At 36.9% G+C, this 12,933-nt stretch overlaps 1 long non-coding RNA gene across 3 annotated transcripts in view; it reads right to left on the bottom strand.

Moving 5' to 3' along the window:
* The window catches only part of LOC148127635 (uncharacterized), a 168,468-nt gene that overhangs the window by 69,581 nt on the left and 85,954 nt on the right, over positions 1 to 12,933 (bottom strand). For 2 of the 3 annotated variants that reach the window (XR_015743981.1, XR_015743978.1), the window contains one exon: positions 9,728 to 11,207. This is a non-coding gene — a long non-coding RNA (uncharacterized LOC148127635). Of the gene's footprint in view, positions 1 to 9,727; positions 11,208 to 12,933 lie in introns of those variants that run through there. The other variant, XR_015743979.1, reaches the window with a different exon arrangement.

Raw genomic sequence — 12,933 nt, forward strand, 5'->3', positions numbered from 1 at the left:
AGAAGCCTGATGATGGCAGATGAGATTCTGCAGAAACGTTGCTACAACTTTAAAAGCACAACTATAATGACGTGGGAAAATACCTGAACAAAGCTGAATACCATATAAGTGTGTGTGTGTGTGTGTGTGTATACATGTATGCCTTTGTCTATGAAGCTGGAAAGGATTTCTCATGACAGATTATTTTTTTATTGCTTAGATTTGCATAGCACCCACCTCAAGTATTTGACAGTTTGATGTTTCTATGTTTTGATTCTTGCTCATTTAAATTGACTTTATTTCCAGAGAACAACTCCAACTACGTAAATTCGATCTATTCCTCTAACACCGTTTTCTTTTTATCTTAAATAAATTAAGATAAATCTGTTTTTGAAAGTTTAGCAACACTTAGAGTAACTAACTGTTTACACTGTGTTTCTGCTCAAAAGCCTCAAGGGAGTTAACAGATAACTACAAACATCAATGGAATAAAACAATAAAAATAAAACTGCAGCAATACAGGAAAAAAGAGACATAAACAGAGCAATAAAAATGCCAAAGCAAGAGCAATCTGGTCAGCTGAAAAGTCCGGTCAAATAACACCCAGGCTCCCTAGCCCAGAGAATGGCCTACTCTGGTGTGGGGCTTTAGAAAAACCACTGTAAATGAAGTCTCAAAGCAAGGCTTCAGTAGATGATGCAAGAAGTTGATAAGTTCATGCCACCTATACAGGGCTTTGAAGATACAATCAGGATTTCTATTGTGCCTAGAAATGAGCTGGAATCTGGCTCCCTACTGGAACAGGATAGAGATGTTACAGTGGGACCGATTGCCAATGTCCATGATAAAGGATGAAACGATGGACTATGACCCAGGGAAGTTCTGCTTGTGGCCTCCATCTTGACTTCTTTGACTTTCCCTGTGAATTCTCCAGCTGTGTCTGGTATGCCGTGCTACCTTTTACCTGATGAAGCCCTGTTTTGGTATTCTTAGAAGATATGTAGACAGAGAAAGTCTCATATTTTGATATTTGAATAGCTGAATAGGGCTTATGTGCAAGTTGTTGGATGCTGCCCTTTTTCTGTACATTTATCAAAAGGAGAAAAATAAAATGCAAGAGGCCATACATTCACGGGTTATTTTATTAAAATTTGAAGTTACTACTTTAAAACAAACATTAGATAGTTCAGATATGCGGTATGTCTACCCAAATATCCTCTTGTGGAGAATAATCAAAGGTGGTTTGCCAATCTTCTTATCTAAAGCAATTCCACTTCCCATTTGGCTTGTCCATTGATCTTCCTGTGAAAAAGCTATTTTATCTTCTACAAATTAGTCCAGTGTCCTACTTTATATAGGCTAGTCCTCCCTTTGAAGGCATTTTCTGGTTGAAAGGGTGATCCAGCTTAAAGATAAAGAATTGGAATAAGGAGACTATGGAACAGGCACAAAATTCACCTTTTTTCTCACTAGTGTGAGATATAATCCAAGCTACGTGGTTGAACCTAAGTTTGGAAAGTTCCTTCTAAGACTTCATTATTGTTCAGGAAATGATAGTTTAATTCAAGGTGCTGCCAGATGGCGGCATTAAAGTCCTTTCCTCCAGTGTATGAGCTGGCACAAAAGTCTGCCAGCATAAATTGCACTGCACTTATTGGGAAGTTGATTTCCTAATTCACCTCAATACTGAGGTTGGCAAGTGCTCCTAACTTACTGTTTTCATGCAGGACAGGTTAAGAAACATGTTTGATAGATCCCCTTGGCTTTCTTCTACTCCCATTCAGTGTCACTTGCCTGCAAGGGATAAAAAAACCCAAACAAATATGTAACACTATCCTTAAGGGACTGCGACAGGGAAAACTGGGTGGGTGGGTATCATAAAAGCTGGTTTAAGCACCTGTCTGTTTGCTCAACAAACAGGTTGCAGATGCAGAGATGCTCTGCCATTTGAATTGTTTGTGGACATGGATCTAGTATTTTTCTAATATTTTTCTGAAATAGCACTGAACATGTGTCATAATTAGTCCAACTGACAAGCTGCAGATGTTGAGTGGCACCTGCAAGAGAAGAGCGTGGTCAGTATATTCTAGACTTGATTAGGGATGGACTATGGCTGGCAGGACTCAGAAAGACACGATATCCTAGACATGATATCGAGTAGGCAAAATAATCCCATACCCTCCAGAACAAGTAATAAACCCAATAAAAAGTATGCCCAGGTGCAATCTCTGACAGCAGAATCTCTCTAAAATATGTGCTGAGGACAGAACCAACTCTTCATTTCTGATTTAAAATCCATTTTCCATGCATAGCAAATGTGTGCTGGTCTTATCTTTTAAACTCAGATTTTTCACTGCTTTGAACATTTCACATATATTTCATTTTGTAATCATGGTGACTGTCCTGCCTGTTAATAACTGTTTAGCCAGAATATAATTGTGACATTTATTATGCAGTTATATGTATGTATCTATTCTAAAATAAGTTTTATTGAACTCAATGAGAGCTGCTGCCAAGTAAGCCCACTGCATCACAATTGAGTTCAATGGACTTAAAAAAAGCAAGATCACCATGTCAAGTTTGATTCCTGGTTAACTTCATGGATACATTTATGCAATTCTCATGGCAACAGGGCAGAAGTTATTTGCCTTTGCCTTTTTACATGATTTTTGTTTTAGGTGGACAATTCTTGACAGATCTAGACCCCGGTTGTTTCCTGGTGATTTCCCAATCCGGTTTAGTGCTTTGGAATCCAAATTAAGGTCAGCTTGGTGCCTTAATGCAATATTTCTCAACCGTGGCAATTTAATGATTTGTGTGCTTCAATTCCCATGCTGACTGGGGAATTCTGGGAGTTGAAGTCCACAAATCCTGACGTTGCCAAGGTTGAGAAACATTAGTCAAGGTGTTTGCCGATTTCGTGTTTGCAGTGAGTCCAGTTGCCTTTTCAGTTACTTGCAAATATCTTCTCATTCATTCAACTCGATACCACCAGTCACACGATTTGGGAATGCAGTTAATTAGTCCATAAACCAGCCAAGCAGAAAATGTCTTTTCTCTGAGACTGACATGAAACAACTCTAACAATGCAGTCTTGATTTTAAATAAAAGATCAACTGGCCTAATTCAATTGGCATGAGAAGAGCCAGGCCTTAGAAACTTGTCCTCTGTCTCCTTATGCCAGTGCGAGTAGCTTGGCTTTTTAGCAAGCTGAGTCTCCTCTCTTCTCTCTTAACTGTTGCTTTTCCTCTCCTTTAAGTCTCCCATCAATTCTGACCTATTTTGTTCCCTGGGCTTGAAGATTTTGAATTATATATATCTTTAGCTCCTCAGTCATGTCTCAGGCTCCCTCTCCTGTGGCAGGTGGGCTTTACAAGACTGCATAACAAATATATGAGAGGAAGTCAAATAAATACAAAAGTATGTGCTTCCATTCTGAATCTCTGTCTGTCTGATTTGGGGATGTATTAAATGGGGGAAGGGGAAAACAATCAGATGAAGAAAACCGGGTTAATTAAAATACTGTAATTCAAGAGCACTGCACAGGCATTTTGTCTTACTCCCTTATCTGACCCAGAGTCAGAAAGACTGCATTTTAAAGGGCCAGGGAGGGAATGATTATGTTAGCTAATACAGTAAAATATTTTATCAGCATTATTTGTGAAATATGTCATTCCACTTTTCATTCTTTGGCCTATCATTTCCTTTTGTGCTCAGCAATGTGATCATAATCTCTCCTTACTTCCTCTCATCTGAAGGTTTAGTCAAAGCTGGTTAATGGTTTATCCTGGCCCTGTATCCACAGGCAGAAAATCTTGTGAAGGGGAAGCTACAAATCTCATTTTAAAAATCTGTTTAGAAAGCATGTTTTTCTTGGGGAAAAAGAAAAGGATCTTGGAACCCCTCCCTCCCCCCAGCGACCTTGCTGCTCACTTTGCAGTCACTGTTTTTTAAATTTTTCATCAGGTGAGGCTTCATAGCTTTCTTTAACAGAACTTGGCCTTCTATAGAAAATGCTACTTTTACAAATCTCCCCCTCTCCCCCTCGAAAAAACCAGCATGTTTAAAGATAGAGTGACTGCCCCTTAAGTATTTGTGGAACACAATTATGACAGTACTTTTAATAACATTATGCTAACATTATCCTGGTTAAGCTTCTGCTTTGAAGACCAAACATCTCAGGCACTGCCAGTCAAAAATGATTTCAAGTCTCTGAAGCTGTGAGAAGTTCAGGGAAGCCATGTGGTTAAAAAAAATCAGACTAATGGGAAGATGTCCAGAGAAGGGCATTGTGGATGTTCAGGGGATTAGAAACTCAAGTTGTGCAAAGGGAAGTTGAGGGAATTGATGTCTTTAGCACTGGGAATAGAAGACGGGGTGGGAGTTATAGTATATAGGGCCTTCCACACAAAAGATAGTCCTGATCTGTTCTCTGTCAGTCTAGTTTGTCGAAACAATGGTGTGAAGTTGTAGGAATGCAGATTTTGTTTGAATGTTAAACACTTGGGAGGGCCTCTCTTCACCAGATCTCTTTAGAAGAAACTCAACAACCATTTGTTTGTTTAATTTGGATTCTAGCACCAGGCTAGAGATTACATTTGATGGCCTAATTGACCCTCCTCCAGGTCTATGATTCTAAGCGTGATATGGTCAGAAACACCTGGGTGTTTTTTTTTTTTCCATTCTAAATTGCTTTGGCATCATCTGCTTGCCAGCCTTCAGCATCAGCTTCTTCTTCTTTTTAATCTTCTCTCTTTGGAACTTTGTTATTTGGCTCTCTTCCTATCAACATAATTGGAATTTCTGGAATGATTTGGTTCCTTAGACTCCTATAAGTTGCCTTTATCGCACTGAAGAGTCATCAACTGTAACTTCAAGTATGTGTGTGTAAATTTACTGAGCCAGGTATGTTGGCACCCTTTTTTTGTTGAAATGAAAGCATCTCTTAACCTCTTTATGTCTGCCATGGCCCTCTTATACTGAAGAAGTACAAGGAAGTACAAGGAAGACAAGGCAGGGACCATTGTCTACTACAGTATGTTCCATCACTTAAAGCTCGTCATGTCCCATTTCTAATAATGTTTCTGCATATTCTTCTATGTATTCTTCTAACCAAGATGTAATTCCTACCAGAGAGATAATGCAACACCTGTAGAATTGTTTTACTGCTGGTTTTTGCAGTAATTTCATATCAAGTCAGTTAGAAAACATTTTGTCTTACTATTTCCTCTAGGCACACTAACACTTTTTGTATACTAAAAATCAAGGGAAGAATTTTGTTAATTTCAGTGGAATAATTAGGGTCAGTTTTGCATTTCCCATGCAGCCTTGGGCATGACCTTGTGGTAAGTACCTAAAGAAATGTTAACAGCAAATAATCAAGGCCTTTAAAAAAAATTCTGCTAATTTTTGTTTTCTTACACCAGTCGTGTATGCTGTTCTCATACATGGACTCACACTCCATAGTTATAGAATTAGTGCCAGGACATTCTTCTCCTCAAGTACAACTAGAAGAGGTTCTCAATTACTGCTAACATGAGAAATTTGGGGGATAAAGATGTATGAATTATATTGAACATATGTTAGGTTTCAGGGAAATAGATGGTCTGGAGATATATATCCTTTTATTGCTTAATGTACAATGCAGAAGTTTTGAGGGTGTATAAATCTAAGAGACCCTAAGCCTTTTTACTATTCCTAGTCAATAACCATATGCAATGTGAGTATCTAAAGGATAAGGTAATGTGAAGGCATTAAGGAACTTCCTGCCCATGTATGCTGTCAGCTAGTCTACATGAAGTAGTAGGTTCTTTTTTGCTAGCGGTCTTCAAACATATGTTGGATAGCAATCTGTCAGTAATATCCTAGTAGATCCTGCATTGAACAGAACTTTGGATTAGAATACCTAAAAGATTCCTTCAGGTTTTATGAAATATAGTGATGAGTGATATGTTGAAATTTATTCTACATTTTTTTCTGATCAATTCTTAATTTTATGAATGTGAATTTAATTTCAACTTCCTTAGCCATTTTTGAACAGTAAAGCAGTTATAAAGAGGCTTCGGGGAAGAAGTGTAACAAAATACCATGGCGCCTTTGCTACCTTGTTCAATAATAAAGTTAGCACAAAGAGAGGATCAGGAGGGATTCTCAAGCACCCCATAGATAAAAGAGAAAAGCAGAAAACTGCTTTTGAACAGAAAAGAAGCTTCTGAAAAAGTGTAAAATGGACTCTGATAAAGCTTCATTTTTAGGAATAACTTTTGTAAACTGTTTTGAAAATGTCTCCATTCTAAGTTTTGCTTAGACACCATTTACATATGGATTTTATTTTAAAATACACTAAACATTGATTTAATGGATCTTACTGTAAGTAGGCTTTGGGAAAAAATGAAAAAAAAAATCTTTGCATACATTTTATGCTTCTATGCATGTGTAAAATCCTGTTCATCATTTAATGCATTTTTAAAAGGCATAAACTACATATGTGTAAAATTCTATTTTCCTTTTACAGATGCATAAAATCCATAAAACACACTTGTATAAATTGGCATTTGGATTTAACAGACACTTTGCTGTAATAGGCACTCCTTTCCTACTTATCTTGTTGTGTGATTGCATGTCTTTAATTACAAGGTGGCCAGGAAATGTATGTGTGAATGTCTATAGACAGACTGACTGACCTTATCTTGTGTGGTTTTCATAAATGAAAGCCGCTGAATTCCCAGGCTTACATTAGATCCCAAGGACAATATGAAATAATGTCTCCCATATGCCTTTTTTAAAAATAACAAAACCACTGTCACTGCTAAAAAATATTGCCATTGAGAATGTTTTGCAGAATATATCAGTGGTGGGATTCAATTTTTTTTTTAACTACTGGTTCTGTGGGTGTGGCTTGGTGGGCATGGCAGGGCAAAGATACTGTAAAATCTCCAATCAGAGGTGGTACTCAAAATTTCCACTACCAGTTCTCCAGAACTGGTCAGAACCTGCCGAATACCACCTCTAAATAAATCCCTTTCTCTGAGGTGGAAAATGAAGACATTATCTACAACAGGGGACCCCAAACCTGGCTGTATACTGGTACTGGGCCATGGCATGGCAAAAACCAGGCCACACAAACAAGCAAAGTCCTATCTATGGGATGCAGGCAGCTTGTGAAACGATGCCCTCTCCGGTTAGGGTTAGGATTAGAAAAACCTCTCTCCACAGAACCAATCCCTGGTGCCCCAAATGTTGGGGGGTGCTGATCTACTCAATTGATTTTCCTCTAAAATGCTTCCGAGGTTTGAACAGTCTGTTTGTCTGTTTGTGTCCAGTTCTAGAAGACATTCCATGCAAGATATCTAATTCTGTGTGTGCATTTGTGTTAATCTGAAACATAGACTAGAGCTATGGATCTGTCTATTTGTAAGGCATATGAGCATATTTTTCTGCATTTATATACATAGGAGACACAATTCATTATACTTCCCAGACTGTGTAGATTTATGTGAACATTATGCACAATCCCACAAATGCTGTTTTTGTCTATTTTGTTGTTCCTGCAATTTCAGGTGAGGAAGAAACTTCTGAAAGATCCAGATCTGCAATGCTTGTTTTGACATAGCTATGAGAAGAATATTTTGTAAAGGTCTCTACTCAGTTAGTTTTGATATTTTATTTACTGATGGTTCTATAATGTTTCCCATCCAAAGCAATTCCAAATATTTGATATAGACATGAGTGGACATTTTGCATTGCACAACAGAATTGTTGCTAAAGACAATGCTGGCTGAAAGTTATTTCTTATCATTCATGGAAGAACCAAAAGCATATAAAATGTGGGAGGTTGAAGCAGAGTGGTTTAATAGAAAAGCATTCTTGATATCCATCTTAATGTCTTTTTTATATCAATAAAAAACATTCCTGTCTCTCCAGATAGTTCTACTGTTTTGTTTTCAGTTCGATTTTAATTGATCACTCTATTATGAAATAAGGTGTGTTATATGCCGCAATTTTTTCTGTGCAACTTATCCAGTATGTTATATTGCTTTACCTTTTGCTTCTCTTTCACTCAATAACTTTTGAACCTTGTAATGTTTTAACTAGATATATTTAAAAAAATTAACTTGGTTGTCTGTCCCAACCCAATTTTTCTAAATATTTCAAGTAGCAGAACACACATAAATATAACATGGGGAATGGAGGAATGGTCAGCATTAGTCAAGTCTTCAGGTTTGCAGTTCTGCTTTCTAAACAAGAATAGTAACACACCAGCTAGATTGCATCTCTTCTTTTTCTTACATGAGACAGTACTACAGCAAGTTTCATTGCACCCTGCTAATTTGGTGTAGCTTTTGTTGCTTCAATTTGTTTCCCATCTGCAGTATTCTATCTTCATTTTAATGGGATGAGAATTATGCCATTTTATTAATAGTCAGACAAGTCTTTATTTTGATTTCTTGGAGTAAGCAACTAACTTCCTTTGTAAAAACCTTCCCACCCTTTCCCTCAGCAGACATTTATTTGAGGAAGGCATTAACAATTAGATCAAATCAAATTAATAGTAAAATCAGAGTTCAGGAAATCTCATGTTTTCCAAATTAAAATTAATTAAGGGCAAATAGATATCTGCATGTTTTCTTTACCAATTGTTTTTTCATTTGTAATTCATCTGGAGTTACATCCCAAAGTTATAAACTCTTTCAGGGTAAATTAGTGCTTCCTCACTCTTGCTTTACATCCTGTTGTTTCCATTTTCTCCTTGTGCTGATTATTTCATTGGCCCATTTGAAAACAGCTCCACCTTGGAGACAAGGTGTGATGGAAGTGGAAATCAAAGAGATGGGTTCAGAACTGACTGGACAATTACATCCAGTGAGTATGGATATATATCCATGGAAGGAAGTATTGAGTAGCATCCAAAAGTTTTGTTCAACATAATAAATTACTTGAATGAAAGCTAAAAAATATGTCTATCAGATTTGTGGATCATATAAAGATAACAAATATTTTAGAGAACACTTTCAAGATTCAGGAGGATCTGACTAAACATTGGGCAGGAACCAGCAAAATAACTCTCACCGGGCACAAATGCAAAGTCTGTTATTTAAACAGAGAAAAAAAAATGCTAATACAGGTATATTGACTGGAGGAAGCCATATTGGTTACCAGCACATGTGAGAATGATCTGGGTGTCTTGTGGATCACAAGCTGAACATAAATTAACAGTTTGTTGTAAGTGCAAATAAAGCAAATATATTTCTAGAATGCATTAACAGAGTCAAGATGAAGATAAGACTTCAATTTCAATTAGATATCAGGGGGAAAAATATCTAGTGATAAGAGGTAATCAGTAATGAAGCAGACTGCCCAGGAGATGGTGGACTCTGCTACAGTTAAAATATTTAAAATGAGTCTGGACTGCAGTCTGCAGGAATGTTATTGCAGGGAATTCCTGCATGGGGCAGAGGCCTGGACTAGATTCTATCCAAGTCTATTCCAACCCTTAAATGTTATGATTCGTAGGGCTCAAAAGGAGAGCGGTTGCCAAATAGATGAACGGACAGAGAATGTTAAGGATTGGGACTAGAAAAAGTTTTATTTCCTTTTAGGTGCTAGGGAGGGATGGGATACTTGAGTGAGGAAACAGATTTAAAAAAAATTCAGGATCCTTAATATAATGATTAATTGTGGATGAAAACCAAAAGGCCAAAAATACATTTTATTTATTTATTTTATTTGGTTTGTCAATTGCTTACAAGATAATAGGTATAAGTAAAAACATAGTTATGAATACATGGATACATATAAGAAAAATAAAAGAAACAGTGGGATAGGGACAGTAGGTACATTGGTGCGCTTATGCACACCCCCTACAGACCTCTTAGGAAAGGGGTGAGGTCAATAGTAGAAAGTCTAAGGTTAAAGTTTTTGGGGTTTGGGGAAGAAACCACAGAGTCAGGTAGAGTATTCCAGACATTGACCACTCTGTTGCTGAAGTTGTATTTCCTGCAATCAAGTTTGGTGCGATTAACCTTGAGTTTGTATCTATTGTTTGCTCTTGTATTGTTATGGTTGAAGCTGAAGTATTCATTGACAGGTAGGACATTGCAATGTATAATTTTATATACTATACTTAGATTGGACTGAAGGCAGCATAGTTCTAGGTTTTCTAGGTCTGGAATTTCAAGTCTGGTGGCATAAAGTATTCTGCCATGAGTAGAGGAGTGGAGAACTCTTCTTGTGAAATATTTCTGGACTTTCTCAACTGTGTTAATATCAGATACGTAATGTGGGTTCCAGACTGACGAGCTGTATTCGAGTATTGGTCTAGCAAATGTTTTGTATGCTCTAGTTATTAATGTAATATTACCAGAGAAAAAGTTATGTAAAATTAGGTTAACAACATATGGAAAATATAAGAAAAATGTGGTTTAATATTATGTCTTTCCAAAGAATATCCCTTTAATAACTTTATTTTCCTAATGGCCATCAAACCTTCTCTAATATTTTAATGTATATTGGTTAGTAATTTGTAGCAAAATGTTTTACACAGGAGTTCCAGGTTAATTTCTAACAGAAGGATTGCTAGGATGTTATGTGCTGCAGTTCAAGCATTGTTGGGGGAATAACAGAAAGGAAATTAGTGATCTTTTTAAACAGGGAATTTAAGGGAATTCCAATGCACAAATATAAAAGTTTGGAAAAATGAACACAATTAATTTTAACTTGATTCCTGCTAGATTTAAACAAACCGACGAACAAATCCATAATCCGAGAAGAAAAGGAAGCCACACTGCAGATTAGTTAAAAGTATCTAACATTTCTAAAACTGCCTGTTTTTCTTGCAGTTGTAATACTGTGCATTGATATGGACCTTCGAGTACTGTTTATATTTCACAAACTGCCCTGGCCATATCCCACTCATGAAAGGAACTTTGGTATTGTTCCTTCCTAAGAATGTCTTTGTATTCCACCAGTGTGATATTTTTTTTTAAAAAAAAGTTGTTTTAAGGAACATTTAAAAAGGAAGAAAATGTCCTTAATATTGTTATGGGTGGAGTATGAGTTTACTTTGTTATGAAATGTGACTAGTCTTTATTCATTGTGCAAGATTCTTACCAGAACACTGCAGCTTCACCAGCTTTCAATTATTTAATTCTAACTGAAGACAAGACATCTGAAGAAAACTCCTCCCATTGCGCATTTTGGGGTCAGGAAGTATTAGTCACCAGGGGAACCTACAAAACAATGAAGAAAAACATAAAATGCACATACACAATATAAGCTTGAGAAAGATAATGATAAGTTGAAGTGGAATTATAGCAATAGCACTTAGATTTATATACTGCTTCACGGTGCTTTACAGCCCTCTCTAAGCGGTTTACAGAGTCAGCGTATTGGCCCCAACAATCTGGCTCCTCATTTTACCAACTTCAGAAGGATGGAAGACTGAGTCAACCTTGAGCCTGGTGAGACTTGAACTGCCAAATTGCTGGCAGACTGCAGTCGGCAGAAGTAGCCTGCAGTACTGCATTGTAACCACTGCGCACCACGGCTCTTATAATACATTCTGAATATGGAAGTCCATTTCACAGATTAAATAATGCTTTTGGAAAATTTGAAGACACTTAGTGTCTATGCCCTGCCCTGACTTTCGGTATACTGCTTGTTCTTTAAAAAAGAAAGCACAGGGGAAAACTAGGAAGATCAGTGAAAGAAAAAAATAATTTAAAAATGTTTGTTTTTAGATTTTGAACCAACTATCTTCTATTAACAAGGCAACAATTATAGCCATTTTGCTATTATAGCACTCATAGTAAAAAGGAAGCTTTGAAGGATATTAGAGAGAGTGGTAAGTATTGATTTCATTGAAGGACCTCTGCAAAGTAGCCAATGGACTTCCAGGATTAGCTTGCAACAAACTGATGTGAGCTATTCAGAATGGAATGGAACACATGAGGTAACACAATACGGAAAAATGTAATTAGGAAAACACACTCTGAGGTCATTTTGGTGGTGAGTGGGAGGTTAATAAAGGGTAAGATAGCCATTGCTGCATCATAAGAAAGAGTTGCCCACCCATTCTGATGATGGGCAACTGAGCAATATGAATAAGTCATTAGGAAAGTAGATCTATCTTTAGGAAGGGGGTCATACTCAAAGAGGAATGAAGACTTAACAGTGTAGTTGGATCAAAATGTATGCATAGAACCATTGGAAATAGGAACAAATGTGATTCTATAAAAAAAAATCCACCCAATTCTTTTTATTCCTTTTACAAATGGGAATGGCTTCTTCTAAACCAAGAAAACAGAAATCTAAAATGAGACCATTGTTGGTGCATGAGTACTATGTGCCCTCATTGTAACTCTGGGTTTTCATTCTACAGTTTCAAATTTGAAGGGGATGTTTTGAATAAGTCTTAACTCCTGGTTTGATGCCCAAGGTGGGATTAAAACTCACTGTTTCCCAATTTCTAGCCTGGTGCCTAACCAAATTTGCCTTCTAATTGCTATGGGAATACATACATATATTCTTCTGTGTCTCTTGCTAATACTCAGGCTCTTCATCACTCTTATCATGAAGATCACAGAAGGATAGCAATGGAGCATCTATGAGTAACTGATCACTGGTTTTTTTTAAGATAATGATCCCAAACATATCAAAAAGAGGCAGCCTAAACAGCAAGAACGGATGCCTGGATGAGTAGTCTTTCCCAAATACTTGGCAGATTTCAGTTGCTCCATTTATGAAGATAATAGCCCTTCTTCAACTTTTCCTACTGTTTGTTGTATCTCTTTTGGCTTTAGGGATAAGAATATAGAAACATTGAACTTTATAAAGCAAATATCCTTTTCAACAAACCCATAGGACAGGTAGCAGCTATGATTTTATGATTCAATGATCTCCTATAGTTTTAAGCCAGTGTGGTGGTGTAAGATAGAAATTGAACTACAAAATATT

Source organism: Pseudonaja textilis, chromosome 1 (assembly GCF_049901715.1).
Source record: "Pseudonaja textilis isolate UNSWEBS1 chromosome 1, rPseTex1.2, whole genome shotgun sequence".
NCBI classification, from domain to species: domain Eukaryota; kingdom Metazoa; phylum Chordata; class Lepidosauria; order Squamata; family Elapidae; genus Pseudonaja; species Pseudonaja textilis.